This window comes from Narcine bancroftii, chromosome 8 (genome assembly GCF_036971445.1).
Source record: "Narcine bancroftii isolate sNarBan1 chromosome 8, sNarBan1.hap1, whole genome shotgun sequence".
NCBI classification, from domain to species: domain Eukaryota; kingdom Metazoa; phylum Chordata; class Chondrichthyes; order Torpediniformes; family Narcinidae; genus Narcine; species Narcine bancroftii.
Window position 1 is genome coordinate 165,392,399 of NC_091476.1, and position 12,376 is coordinate 165,404,774.

Below are 12,376 nucleotides of genomic sequence, written 5' to 3' on the forward strand. Positions count from 1 at the left end.
GGGTGAATCTCATAGAAACACTTCAAATGTTGAAGGCCTGGTCTGAGTAGATGTGGCAATGTTGCTTCACAAGGTAGGAATCAGAGGGCACACGTCAGGAATGAAGAGTGCCTACTTAAAGGACTAGGATTTAAAGGGGTTGGTAATAGTGGAAGATTGTTTTGAAGCAGGCTTATTTATTTCATTTGATAGACTTAGAGAGAAGTTTGGTATATTACAGAATACATTATTTGCTTATTATCAAGTACGTGATTTATTAATGAAGTGTTTTGGGCAAGAATTAATGTTACCAAGTTTATCGAAGTTTTAGAAATTAGTTACATATATAGGGAAGAAAGGGTTTGTTTCAGAAATGTATCTGCTGTTACAAGCAAATATGAAAAAGGTATATGTTTTTAGAATAAGGGATGAATGGGAGAAAGAATTATCCATTCCTATTTGTGAACAAGAATGGTCTGATTTGTGTTTGGACAGTGTTACAAAATTAATTAATGTACGTTATAGTTTAGTTAATTTAAATTTTTTACATCAGTTATATTTAACCCCTGGAAAGTTAAAGAGATATGGTTTTAGGGATTTGTGTTTCTATGTGGGGATCAGACGGGTACTTTTGTGCATTCGGTATGGGAATGTATTAAGATGAAGCCTTTTTGAGAGAAAGTTATTAAATTTTTGCGAGGTTTATTCCAAACAGAATTATATGTGGATCCATGGATGTGTTTATTGGGATATGTGAATCCAATTACAGTACATTTGGAAAAACCTCAAATTACATTTATTCGATTGGGCTTGGCGGTAGCCAGAAAATGTATTGCAGTCACTTGGAAAAATGATGTATACTAAAATGAAGTATACAAAAATGGCATAAAGAAATTCAATCTTGTTTGTATTTAGAGAAGATAACATATAATTTACAAAATAACTACTCTTTTTTTGTTAAAATGTGGTCTTTGTATTTGGAATGAAGGGATTATCATATGAGGAACATTTGATGGCTCTTGGATGGGAATGTAAAGTAGATACTTAAGTAGATTGACATACTGCAACTTAACCTATTTTGATTTTGTATAAATGTTTTTATATATATAAGCTCCAAGAGGGTGGGTATAAGGAGTAGAATAGTTGGGGGGGGGGGGGTTTATAGGAAGTAGTTTTAGTTTTATTTTGTGTTTCATGTTTGTATTTTGTAGAATTTAAAAATTTTTTTTAAAAAAGAGCGCCTATTTAAAACAAGAAGTGGAGGAATTTCTCTAGCCAGAGAGAAGTGGACTGCTAGAATTTTCTTCCATGGGCTGTCGTAGAGGCCAAGTCATTGGGTTTATTCATTTCAGGCAGAGATAGGCATGAGAAAACTCAGGTTATCAAAGGTTATGGGGAAAAAGGCAGGGGAGTGGGGGGGTCAGTGGGACAATGGAATGGTGGAATAGACTCAATGGGCTGAATGGCCTACTTCTGCTCCTATATCTTATGGCCTTATGGGATGTGGAAAGAATCAGGAGCCTCCATAGAAAGCCAATTCAACCATAGGAAGAGTATGCAAACTCCAAACAGACAGCATCTGAGGCCAGAATTGAATGTAGCGGTAGAAAGAAGCCAGATGGATAATTTCCAAATTCATTCTCCCTCGATATCCGATTCAAAGAATCTTCAAACAACCATCTTTGACTAGGATCTGCTTAAATGAGAAACTCAGACAAGTACTTAGAAATGTATTTGCTCTGTCTTTAGAATGTCAAACTTTCATTGCATGATGTTCTTGTGACAACTGGAGTCTACTGGAAAAAATCTGAATATCTTAAAAAGTAAAGTGAATGGATTCTTAAAGAAAGCATGTCTATTTCCTTTTGCTCACTAGTAGATTTAAGTAAATTTTTGTACTTGAACTTTAATCGTGGAAGAACAATAATCATATCTCTCTGCGTGAATCTATTTTTCAGTTTGAGTGATATGAAGACAGCTGTGATATTCCCTCACAAAACAAAACCCTTTCTGTGAGACTAAACTCATTATTGGTATCTTATTTAACTTTGAACACTGCTGTCTATGTTTACCAGCAGCAAAATTAACAATTAACTGATACATCAACCTTTACCCCTGTGTGAGGTTAGGTTGCAACTTTTTCCAATTTAAATAAGCGTCCTACCTGTGAGAATGAATTCCTTCATCTGGCATGAGATGGTAGAACAAACTTGCAGAAGGTTAAATAATTGATGCAAGTGCAAACAAATTCTATTTCTGATGCAAATCCTTTCCCCTTCCATATGAATCTTTTCTCTGCTTTTTGAAAACAATTTTGCTGAGAAGAGGAACAAAATATAGCAAAGCACACAACAGAGTTGGTGCTTAATATTAATAAATGTGAATGGCAATATCAGCATTTCTTTCAACTACCAGTAGCTCAACTCTGTCTTATGGAATCACTGAACATTACTGGACAGGAAGAGTCTCTTGAATGTTGGTGCTGTGGTGGGCAATTTGGCATCACATGCATATTCCTATATTCATTATATCAATGGAGAAACTGACATTAATGCAATTTGGAAATGGTTTAGGGGAAAACAAATATTTCAACCATCTTCCTTAATGACCCATGGTTTTAACTCCATTCAAATATTTCCAGAAGCTCAGAAGCTGTACTTTCATCGTTCTACCCTAAAAAATCTTTTGCAATGTTATCACTCTGTGGTTCATCTACAAATAGCATTTTGGCACTTCATATCTATGAGTTACATTGCTCGGGTTCAAGAATGTTAAGGTTGACAAAGGGCTGAGGCCCAAAACGTTGGTTATTTATCTTTTCCTCCTATGGACGCTGCACAACCTGTTGAGTTTTGCCAGCACTCTTGTGTATTAACCGAAAAATGGGACTACCTTGGTCAGTGTAGTGTGGATTGTGAAGGGTCATGTGGCCTGTTTGTCTGGAACCTGGTGGGAACGTAGATTGTGGAGTGTCACGTGACCTCTCTGTCCGGAACCTAGACAGAGTCACATCACCTGCCAATCAAGGTTGGACTCTGCCCACCCATTAGTGCACACCTGACCTTTGGCCCTTTTAATCACTTAGAGATTACCTGGGTTGTCTCCCAATCTTACAGCACTTTAAAAACCCACCACATGCAGCAGATCCTTCCCTTTACTCCTTGGTCCTGACTATAAATGCTTTTCTATGTCAGGTCACGAACAGTGGATATCACTGGAGGAATCATTGGTGAGGTGTGCACAACACTGAGAGTGGAACAGTAGTATTGTTTGAGAATACTTGGCATTGAGCCATAGCTCAATGGAACAGGGAACTGGCAATATCTGCTGAAGTCTCCGTACAGTAAAAGTGTGCCTAGTTGCTGAATATCACTGAACATGTGTGTGTGTGTGTGAGAGAGAGAGTGAGAGAGAGAGAGAGAGAGAGAGAGAGTAAGTAGCCACTGATATCGGAGATCACTGTATCCGATAGACTACTTACATCATTTAAATTACGAGGTGTTGTTTTGTGTCTACCCTGTTACTATTTCCTTGTGTTTACAATAAATATCATCCTTTGTTTATTTAACCTATGTCTGCACTCAATTCTCTGTGAACCCACTGAAACTGATTTGATCACACATAACAGTCAGTATGGAGAATTTAGCCTGGGGAGCTGGCTCCTTGCTGTGAAATATGTGACTACTCCTAATTACCATATATTTCAGCTTATAAGTTGACTGATGTATAAGTCAGCCCCCATTTTTCAACCTAATTTTAAGGGTTTTATGGTATAAGTTGATTCCTATTTTTCGGGCTGTCTGGGCCTCCCAGGAACAACCCAAAATATTTTATAAAACCCCAATTGCAGGCAATAAAGCTATAAATTAAGTAAGTAAAAAAAAACCTCGGCCTACCGGGCAGCAGTGGTAATGACTAATGGTGCTCCAGGTGGGAGCGGAAACCTCAGCCTACCAGGAAGCAGCGTGACGGCCCATGGAGCTGGAGTGACGACATGGTGCTCCCGGCGGAGTGATTCTGTCAGCGTCCAGCTGTGGAGAGGTGTTGGGGAGTGGTGGTCCCGGCGGTGCTTCCAGCATTGACTTATACGCTGAATTGACCTCAATCTATTTTTATCAGAGAATGTAAGGTTTTGAAAGTATATTCAGCATATAAGTCGACCCCCCCCCGTGAGAAATTTTTTAAGGGTTTCACGACTCGATTTATAGATGCTGAAATATATGGTAATCAGTGTCAAAATGTTAACCCAAGGAGAATTTGGATTCTGTGAATGTACCTATCTCATGGACCAAATGATGGCTACCAGTGGTTAATGTCTCACCAAATGGGTAACAACTTTGGTTAATGCAGAATCTCTTTGGGAGTGTCAGGCTAGAATTTGGTCTTATCTAGAGGATGGGAAATGAACCCATAATGTCCAGGCAAGAGTTCCACAGCTCAGTATTTTTCAAACACTGTACATTTTTACAAGTTATTCTGACCATATCAGCAAATCATCTAACATTAATGTTTTCTGAAAAGTGCAGGGAAAATTCCACAATACCTCTCCTTTGAAAGTATTGACAGAAGCCTTTCAGGAAGTCAGCCTAATTCAACAGCCTGAGTTGGATTGAAACAGGCAACTCATTTTCCACAGATGATATTTCTGCCAACCCAGTAAGATTGAAATAACAATGCAACAGAATATTTGGTTATTTCCATCTCCACTTATTGTTGTAACCTTCAACCTTGTCTCTCGGCAGAGTGTCAAAAGAAGTTCCCAATGAAGAGTTTCAGCCCAAAATGTCAGTAACCTATTGCCTTCCATGGATGCCACCTGACCTGCTGAGTTCCTCCAGCAATTTTGTGTTGCTCCAGTGATGACAGTTTCTGGCTTCTCCTGAGATTTGTTGGTTTGGATTTGAGTCCTTCCCACCTAGGATTACACTTCCTCTCTTCTTTGGTCGTCTGTTTTGGTTGTGGGTGACTGATGTCCGGTGCAGAACCTTTGAGTTCTCAGGGGGTTGATATGCATATTCAAACTTCACCACAAAGGAGCAGATGGTGTGGCAGGTAGTAAGTTGTGAGGACCTCTATGCGTTCTTTCAGCCCTTTTTGACCAACATTCCCAATGATGGCATTCAAGATTCTCCGTTCCATCATTCTCCATTGCTTCATCAACTTCGAACATCGAAGTGTGCAGCGCAGGAACAGGCTCTTTGGGCCGTGATGCCTGGGCTGCACATGAGGCCAAATTAAACTAAATCTCTTCTGCTTGCCTACAATCCATATTCCTCTGCTCCCTGCGTGTTCATGTGTCTGACTGGAAGCCTCTTTAAAGCAACCATTGTGTCTGCTTCCACTACAATCCCTGGTAGCCCATTACAGACATCCACCACTCTTTGATGGGCTTATCCCAGGGATGCCCAGATGTTGAGAGGATGCAACATATTTTCAGGGAGTCTTTCATAACATCCTTGGAGAGTTTCCTCTGTTCAACCTCTAATTGTAATGGAGTAGAATACCTATTTGAGATCTGTTGGTTGGTGGATGAGTACAATTGCCTGGGTATTAGAGCTGGCTTAATGTAGTTAGGACCTCAGTAATGTGGATATTGATTTGGAAAAGCATGGGTATCTATACTGAACTACTATAGACATTGGTGTACATGTTGTGGGATCACTGTACATGTCGTCGAGTTGATGTATACGCTGAGAAGTCGGCGTACACGCAGTGGAGTCTAATTCAAGACTGACACCTCCAGGCTTCCATGCTGGGCTTATAGACGTCACTGGATTGGAAGTGACATCATCAGCCCAGATAATAAACCTGTGTTGGATGCAAGTCAATTTCCCGTATTTTCCACAGCACGTTGGGAGCCAGTTCGCTTGCTGGTAAATGGGTCGCCACACAGCTTCTGTTATTCTGCCAGTGGATTCGGAGAATCTGAAGTGCGCAGGAGGGGCAAAGTTGCTGCTGGCCATCAGACCATGAATATTATTCTGGGTTTGAGCCTTAATATTCAAATGTGCTTTTCTTCAGACAACCAAAGGTATTATTTGCTGGGTGAAGGCAATAGTTAGTTTCACTATTCACCTCTTTCCCGAGAAGATGCTTTTGAGTTATGGGAAGTTGTCCACATTTTCCATGTGGAGTGAAGTACAAAAGTCTGCAAAAGCTGTGATTTTAGTCAAAACACAAAAGATGCTGGCGGAACTCAGCAGGTTATGCAGTATCCATAGGAGGTAAAGATATATAACCAGCATTTCATGCCTAAGCCTTTCCTCAGGGCTGAAATATTGGTATCTTTACCTTGTATTGACCCTGCGAGACCTGCTGAGTTCCTCCAGCATTTTTTGCATATTTCCTACGGTTGCTTTGCAGTACTTTAATGTCAGAATGTGTAATTTTGCTACAGGACTAGATATGCCCCATTGTTTCACTCCAGTGGGAAGATTATCAACAGTGAGGTAATATGTTGTGGTGAGTAATATTGAGAGAAGTATTGGGATATTGATGCTGCCTTGCCTCCTGTTTCCTTGTTGTTTAGACTTATAACAACTCTTCTGATAGGTTAATTTGTTTCTCATGCAATTAACCCTAGTTCATGGTTGGCCAATTAATCACAAGGATAGTTTTCTATTTCATGGGGATTACATTTCCATTGAATGGTGAAGAAGAGTAAAATTATCAGGCCGGTCATTTTGGTTAATTCCTTTTTTTATTTGTACCATTTGTAACACATTATCTAATATCTCCAGACCCTTCATAGCAGGTTATCAAACGGTTGACTCTGGAACATGCTGAGCTTTAAAGATAAACGATGGTAATTTTTAAGGGGCATCTTAAAGCAGGAGAGAGCAGTAGAGATGCTGGGATGTTTAGGGAAACTGAGAACTTTGCCAATTGACACTTTACCACCAACAAGTGGAACAATTATTCACATAAATGTTTGCATGAATAGTTTTAAACTTCTAGATATTTTTCAAAATGTTGACTGATTTAAGAAAAGAATTATTTTATAAAAATACAAAAAAAACTGCAGATGCTGGACCCCTGAGCTTCAATGAGAAACTGGAGGGACTCATTGGGTCAGGCAGCATCCATGGAGAGAAATTGATAAAGATTTCCAACCCGTGATGTCGTCTCACCATTTCTACCCATCTTTTTAGAGACTGTGTTTGTGGGAAGGTCATGGGCTTGTGGGCTGGAAGGGCCTGTTACCGTCCTGTATGTTTAAAATCAGTAACGTGTTTGGGAGAAAGGCCTGTGAACATGCCCTCAGCTTCCCAACATTTAAAAAGGTAAATGAATGGAGTTCATTGTAAATATAGCAATAAAACAGTACAGATCAGGAACAGATAATTTGGCCCACCTGTGTGTGTCGATCATGATGTCCAAATCAAGCTAAAATTGTCCTGCCTGTATATGATTCATATGCCTATAACCCAGTGGTTTGTAACCTTTTTCTTTCCATTCACATACCATTTTAAATATTCCCTATGCCATAGGTGCTCTGTGATTAGTAAGGGATTGCTTAAGGTGGTATATGGGCGGAAAGAAAATGTTCGAAAACCACTGTTTTAATCGAACCTAATTGACTCGTTATGTGCACGGTTTCATAACTCCAAAAGAAATGGGCCAATGAGAAATTTTCTCATGCAAAATATTTCAGTAACATTTGGGTCTAGAGCAGTGGTTCTCATCCTTCTCTTCCCACCCACCTACCACCTTAAGTAATCCTTTACTAATCACAGGGCACTGATGGCACAGGGATTACTTAAAGTGGTAGGTGAGTGGAGAGGAAAAGGTTGAGAACCACTGGGCTAATCCCTGCATACTTCTTTCTGGAAGTCTATCTGTTGTATCTGGTTTCAGCACCTCCTCTGGGAGCCCAATCCAGGCACCTACTATGTGCTTTAAACAATTCCCCACCTCTAGTATTGGACACCTTCACCTTGGGAAATGAACTACTATCAGGTCTTTCCTCTATGTGCTGGAGAAAACTACTCAAATTTGTCCAGCCTTTCCTTATAATACCATCTAATCCAGAAAATATCCTGGTAAATCACTTCTATACCCTCCCTAAAGTGTCCACATCTTTCTTATAATGATACAATGAGAATTACACACAATATTCCAAGTGTGGCCCAACCAAGGTTTTATGTAGCTGTAAGATGACCCTCACCACCCAGGCTATGACCTCTTCACATTGCTACCATCGGGAAGGGGCTACAGGAGCCGAAGAAGAACACCCAGCGGCACAAAACCTGCTTTTCCCCTCTGCCATCAGATTTCTGAATGGACAATGACCCACTTTCTCTTCTTTTTCACTAATTTATTTATTTTAAAATGTAATTTACAGCTTTAATATTTACACCAGCGATGCTGTCGCAAAACAAGAAATTTCGAGACACGTTCATGACAGTAAATTCTGAATTGATTCTATTTCATCTTATACTCAATGTCCTGACCAAGCACAACATGGGCCTTTTTTAAAAAAAACCGCCCAATCATTTGTGTGGCCTCTTTCAGGGAGTTACTCAAAATAGATTTCCTTTAGATTGAAGGAAAATGTACAGAGTTGTCTCGATGGTGTGGGCTTTGAGACCTCTGCTGAACTGATGCATCTTAGTAATCAGGAAATGGATAAACAGGCATTTTTAAAAAATGTTTTCCAAATGAAGCTAAAGCCAAAGAGCTTGGTGGAAAATCAGGTAGATATAGACACACTAGTGAAATGGGCTGACACATGACAAATGAACTTTAATACATAGAAGTGTACGTCGATTGATTTAGGTAAGAAGAATGAGAAAAGGCAATGGGTCGGAGTATGCTCACTTCCTGGTGCTGATTACATAGAAAACTATCGATACTCTTGTGGTGCACGGCTGCAGACACAAAACTCGAAAAAGACTGTACAACAGGCTTTATTCAGTTAATAGTCTCTGCCTCAGTGGTAGCTGTACTGGTAACTTCAGAGTGACTGGCTATGGAGGGGCCAGCTCAGGGTTATATCCTGGACGGTTGATTGACAGCCGGCTGGGTGGAGTTGGGTCTATTCAGGTCCGCTGATTGACAACTGGCCAGGTGTGGTCTGTCCTCCGGTGATCTTCCTGCAGGCACGGAGATCGCCCCCTGCAGTAGGCTAGTGGTGTATCACCACAACTTTCTCTTCAGGGATCCGCTCATCTCCAACCTCGACAACTGCACATTGAAAGGCAGCTCATTATAAGAAAGATGTGGACACTTTAGGGAGGGTATAGAAGTGATTTACCAGGATATTTTCTGGATTAGATGGTATTATAAGGAAAGGCTGGACAAATTTGAGTAGTTTTCTCCAGATGCTGATGCATCTGACCTCTCCCTCTGCTGCTGGAACCCCCCCCCCCCCCTCCTCGGTGCAGGAATGGGTTCAGCTGAGGAGCTGACATCTACTTTATATCTGACTCCCCTGCTTTAACTCCAGCGACTCCTTTACACAGAGTCAGAAACCATGAGGAAAATCTGAGTTCAGGTTGTTACTTATTTATTTGTATTATAACCTTGTTGAAATAATGCTTTCAATCAGTTTCTTTGAACTAGTTCATAAATTATTTCAATTTTTTCTTTATAAATATTTCTCATGTTTATTTAAGCCCATGTTTGTGAACCCTGAAATACTTTAAGCTCAATTTGGATGAAGACCTGTGACCTGGAATTTGATCAGGAAGGTAGGATTAAGATGGAAAGCACAGTTTTACATAGATTATCCCGTTGCCTCACCAGCTCTGTGCTGACCAGGATGCTAGCACATTGTCTGTATTTTGGCTTCTTTCTGTGTTCATTATCTTCTATTATCAGAGATGTTTTTAAAAAAAACTTTCCAAGGCCTTATCACTGCTTGTGGCATGCTTTTTTGCACTCAGAAGATCAACCTCTCTGTATCTGGACCCAGTAAGGGCAGGTGGGCCCAGTCGAATCTGACTTCAGGCAGTGAGATGGACTCCGGCCTCATATCATTAAAATGGTAGACATCACTGTTATGCAGGGACACTGAAATTGGGCAGGTTTAAAAGGGGTATAGGGAGACAAAAGACTATAAAGATTAAAAATACATTGAGGAACATCCGGGGGGCCTTGATTTTATAAACTGAAAACTCAACTCACAAAAATAACAATAACTAGTTCTATAAAGGTGCAGATTTTTTAAAAAAAGCAACCAAGTCCTGGAAGGAGCATTTTGTCCAGTTGCGCGCACTATTCTTCAGACTGGATATCATCACCTGAAAGAGAACATGGGAAAGTTTAACTACATTGGAGTATTTTACCCATGCTCAAGGTCTCTACAGCTACATTCCAACCTTTACATGTTTATTTTTCTTTCTAGTATCTGAGCTCTGTTATCTAAATGTTTTCCTAATCTATGGTTGCACTGGTTCGATAAGCAACTTTTATTGGAGTGGCTGAATTTCCCATCATACTTTTCCAGTTTGTTTAGCCTCAAGATTGACCACAGATATATTTACAAGGTTAAAGGTCCCTTTTATAGTTACAGAATAATGCATCAAAATGTAATATACACGATGGATTTCAACTTCTGCCTGTCATAAGGCAAAGTGTCGACATGAGCATCGTTTGATGTTCCTAAGAATAAGAGAAGCAAAAGAGAGTTCCTTCAGAGGAGCTAATTGTCTGCAGATTTACCCCCCCCCCCCCCACCCCCGTGCTCCCGCAGCCTCTGCAGGCACACACAGGCTCCTCTTCAAACCATTGGCAACCAGGTCCCAACCTCTGATATGATCAGAAAGCCTTCAGCACCCAAGGCCCTTCGGGAGTCGTTCTTGGCCTGAACACCCTCTCGAATCCCTGTTTCCATGAGCCTGTCTCCCACAGTGGGCCCTTCAACCACTTCTCCCCATTTTCTTATGTCTTCCAGATATTCTTTCTTCGAACCAAAAGTCGCATCCAGAAAGGAAAGTGAAAGAATGTGGATAGATTAGAGAAAGGGCAATTCTTTCTCTTTGGACGCACTAGTCAGAAGAGTTTATATTAAGACATTAGGACTGGTAACAAGTGGACTGGCTCCTAAACTTAACCCCTACACTTACCCTCACTCTCATCTTGTTTCACATAATGAGTGTGGTGTTGACAGTCCGTAAAAGTGAAAGAAGCAGATTCGATAGATTCAACAACTTGCAGTGTCGTTGGATAAATACCTACAGTCGGTGAGATTTCCCCAGCTATGGGGTGGGGTGGGGGGGGGGGGTTGATGGTAAGGAACTATTGGATAGATGTTTGAAAGAAGCTGCACAGGCATGATGGATAAAAGGATTCCTTCCACGTTGCATAGTTCTGTTATTCTAGGTCTTTGGATGTGGCTTTTGAAAAATCACAAAACCTCAATGTGAAAGTACAGTTTCTATCACCAATGTGTATATGCACATATGTACAGATTGTAGTGTAGGATGACTGTGATTGGCTGAGAGTGTAGCCACACCTACTGGCAGGTCTTAAAGGATTGCTCCTAGCCAGACCAGGTCATTCTGAACTGGTCGACATACTTGTGATATGCTCCAGTCTTTTAGTTAATAAAAGCCTTGGTTTGGATCAACAAGTCTTTGGTTCTTTCAACATACATTACACTCAATAACTTTGATTTATTGAAGATTTTCACACTTTTTCAACCTACGATGAGAATTTGCTTCTGTAACTCTCCACAGTAGGGGTATCTCATCACTAAATGCAGGGAGCACTACCCTTGAGATGAGCTGGATGTTAATAACAGGCAAGAAAGCAATATTTTCAGTACTCTTCTTGAGGCATTTTGGTAGGGATGGGAACAAACCTGAACTACTGGTTCTAACATAAGCAGAACCCTTAATGTTTACGTTATATCCTAACCCTACCTAATCCATTGTTGAGCACGATTTACAAGGCTATATTTGCATTGCCATTTTCTACACAGATAGTGAAAAGGCTCGTTTGCTGTACTTTTCTGATATTTTGACATTTTAATCTTTGCATGCAATTTTTAACAATATTTGAATAGACTAAATAGTTTTACAACAGAATAAACAGCCCAACGATATACTTATGGGATTTCCAAACCTCTCAATTCACTGTTTTCCATTGGTATAAGCTATTTTAAGTTTCATTATTTATGTGTGGAAAATCTAAATGTAGCTGTCTGCATTTTGAAATGTCCTCTTTAAGTCCTGGATTTAAAGCATTCACAAATGGCAGGGTTGTAAAGCCAAGGTTCAATCTCAGGATGACATTTGACAATTTTGAGAAGTGTAAAAACTTGTTCAGCCTCTCTCCTCTATCAAAACTGCATCAGACAGCAAGAGCAACAAAGCCCAGAAAGGTATTTCCTTTTACATTCCAAAAGAGCTTGCACCATTCTGGAACCCGGATGAAAGTGGATCCCGAATCA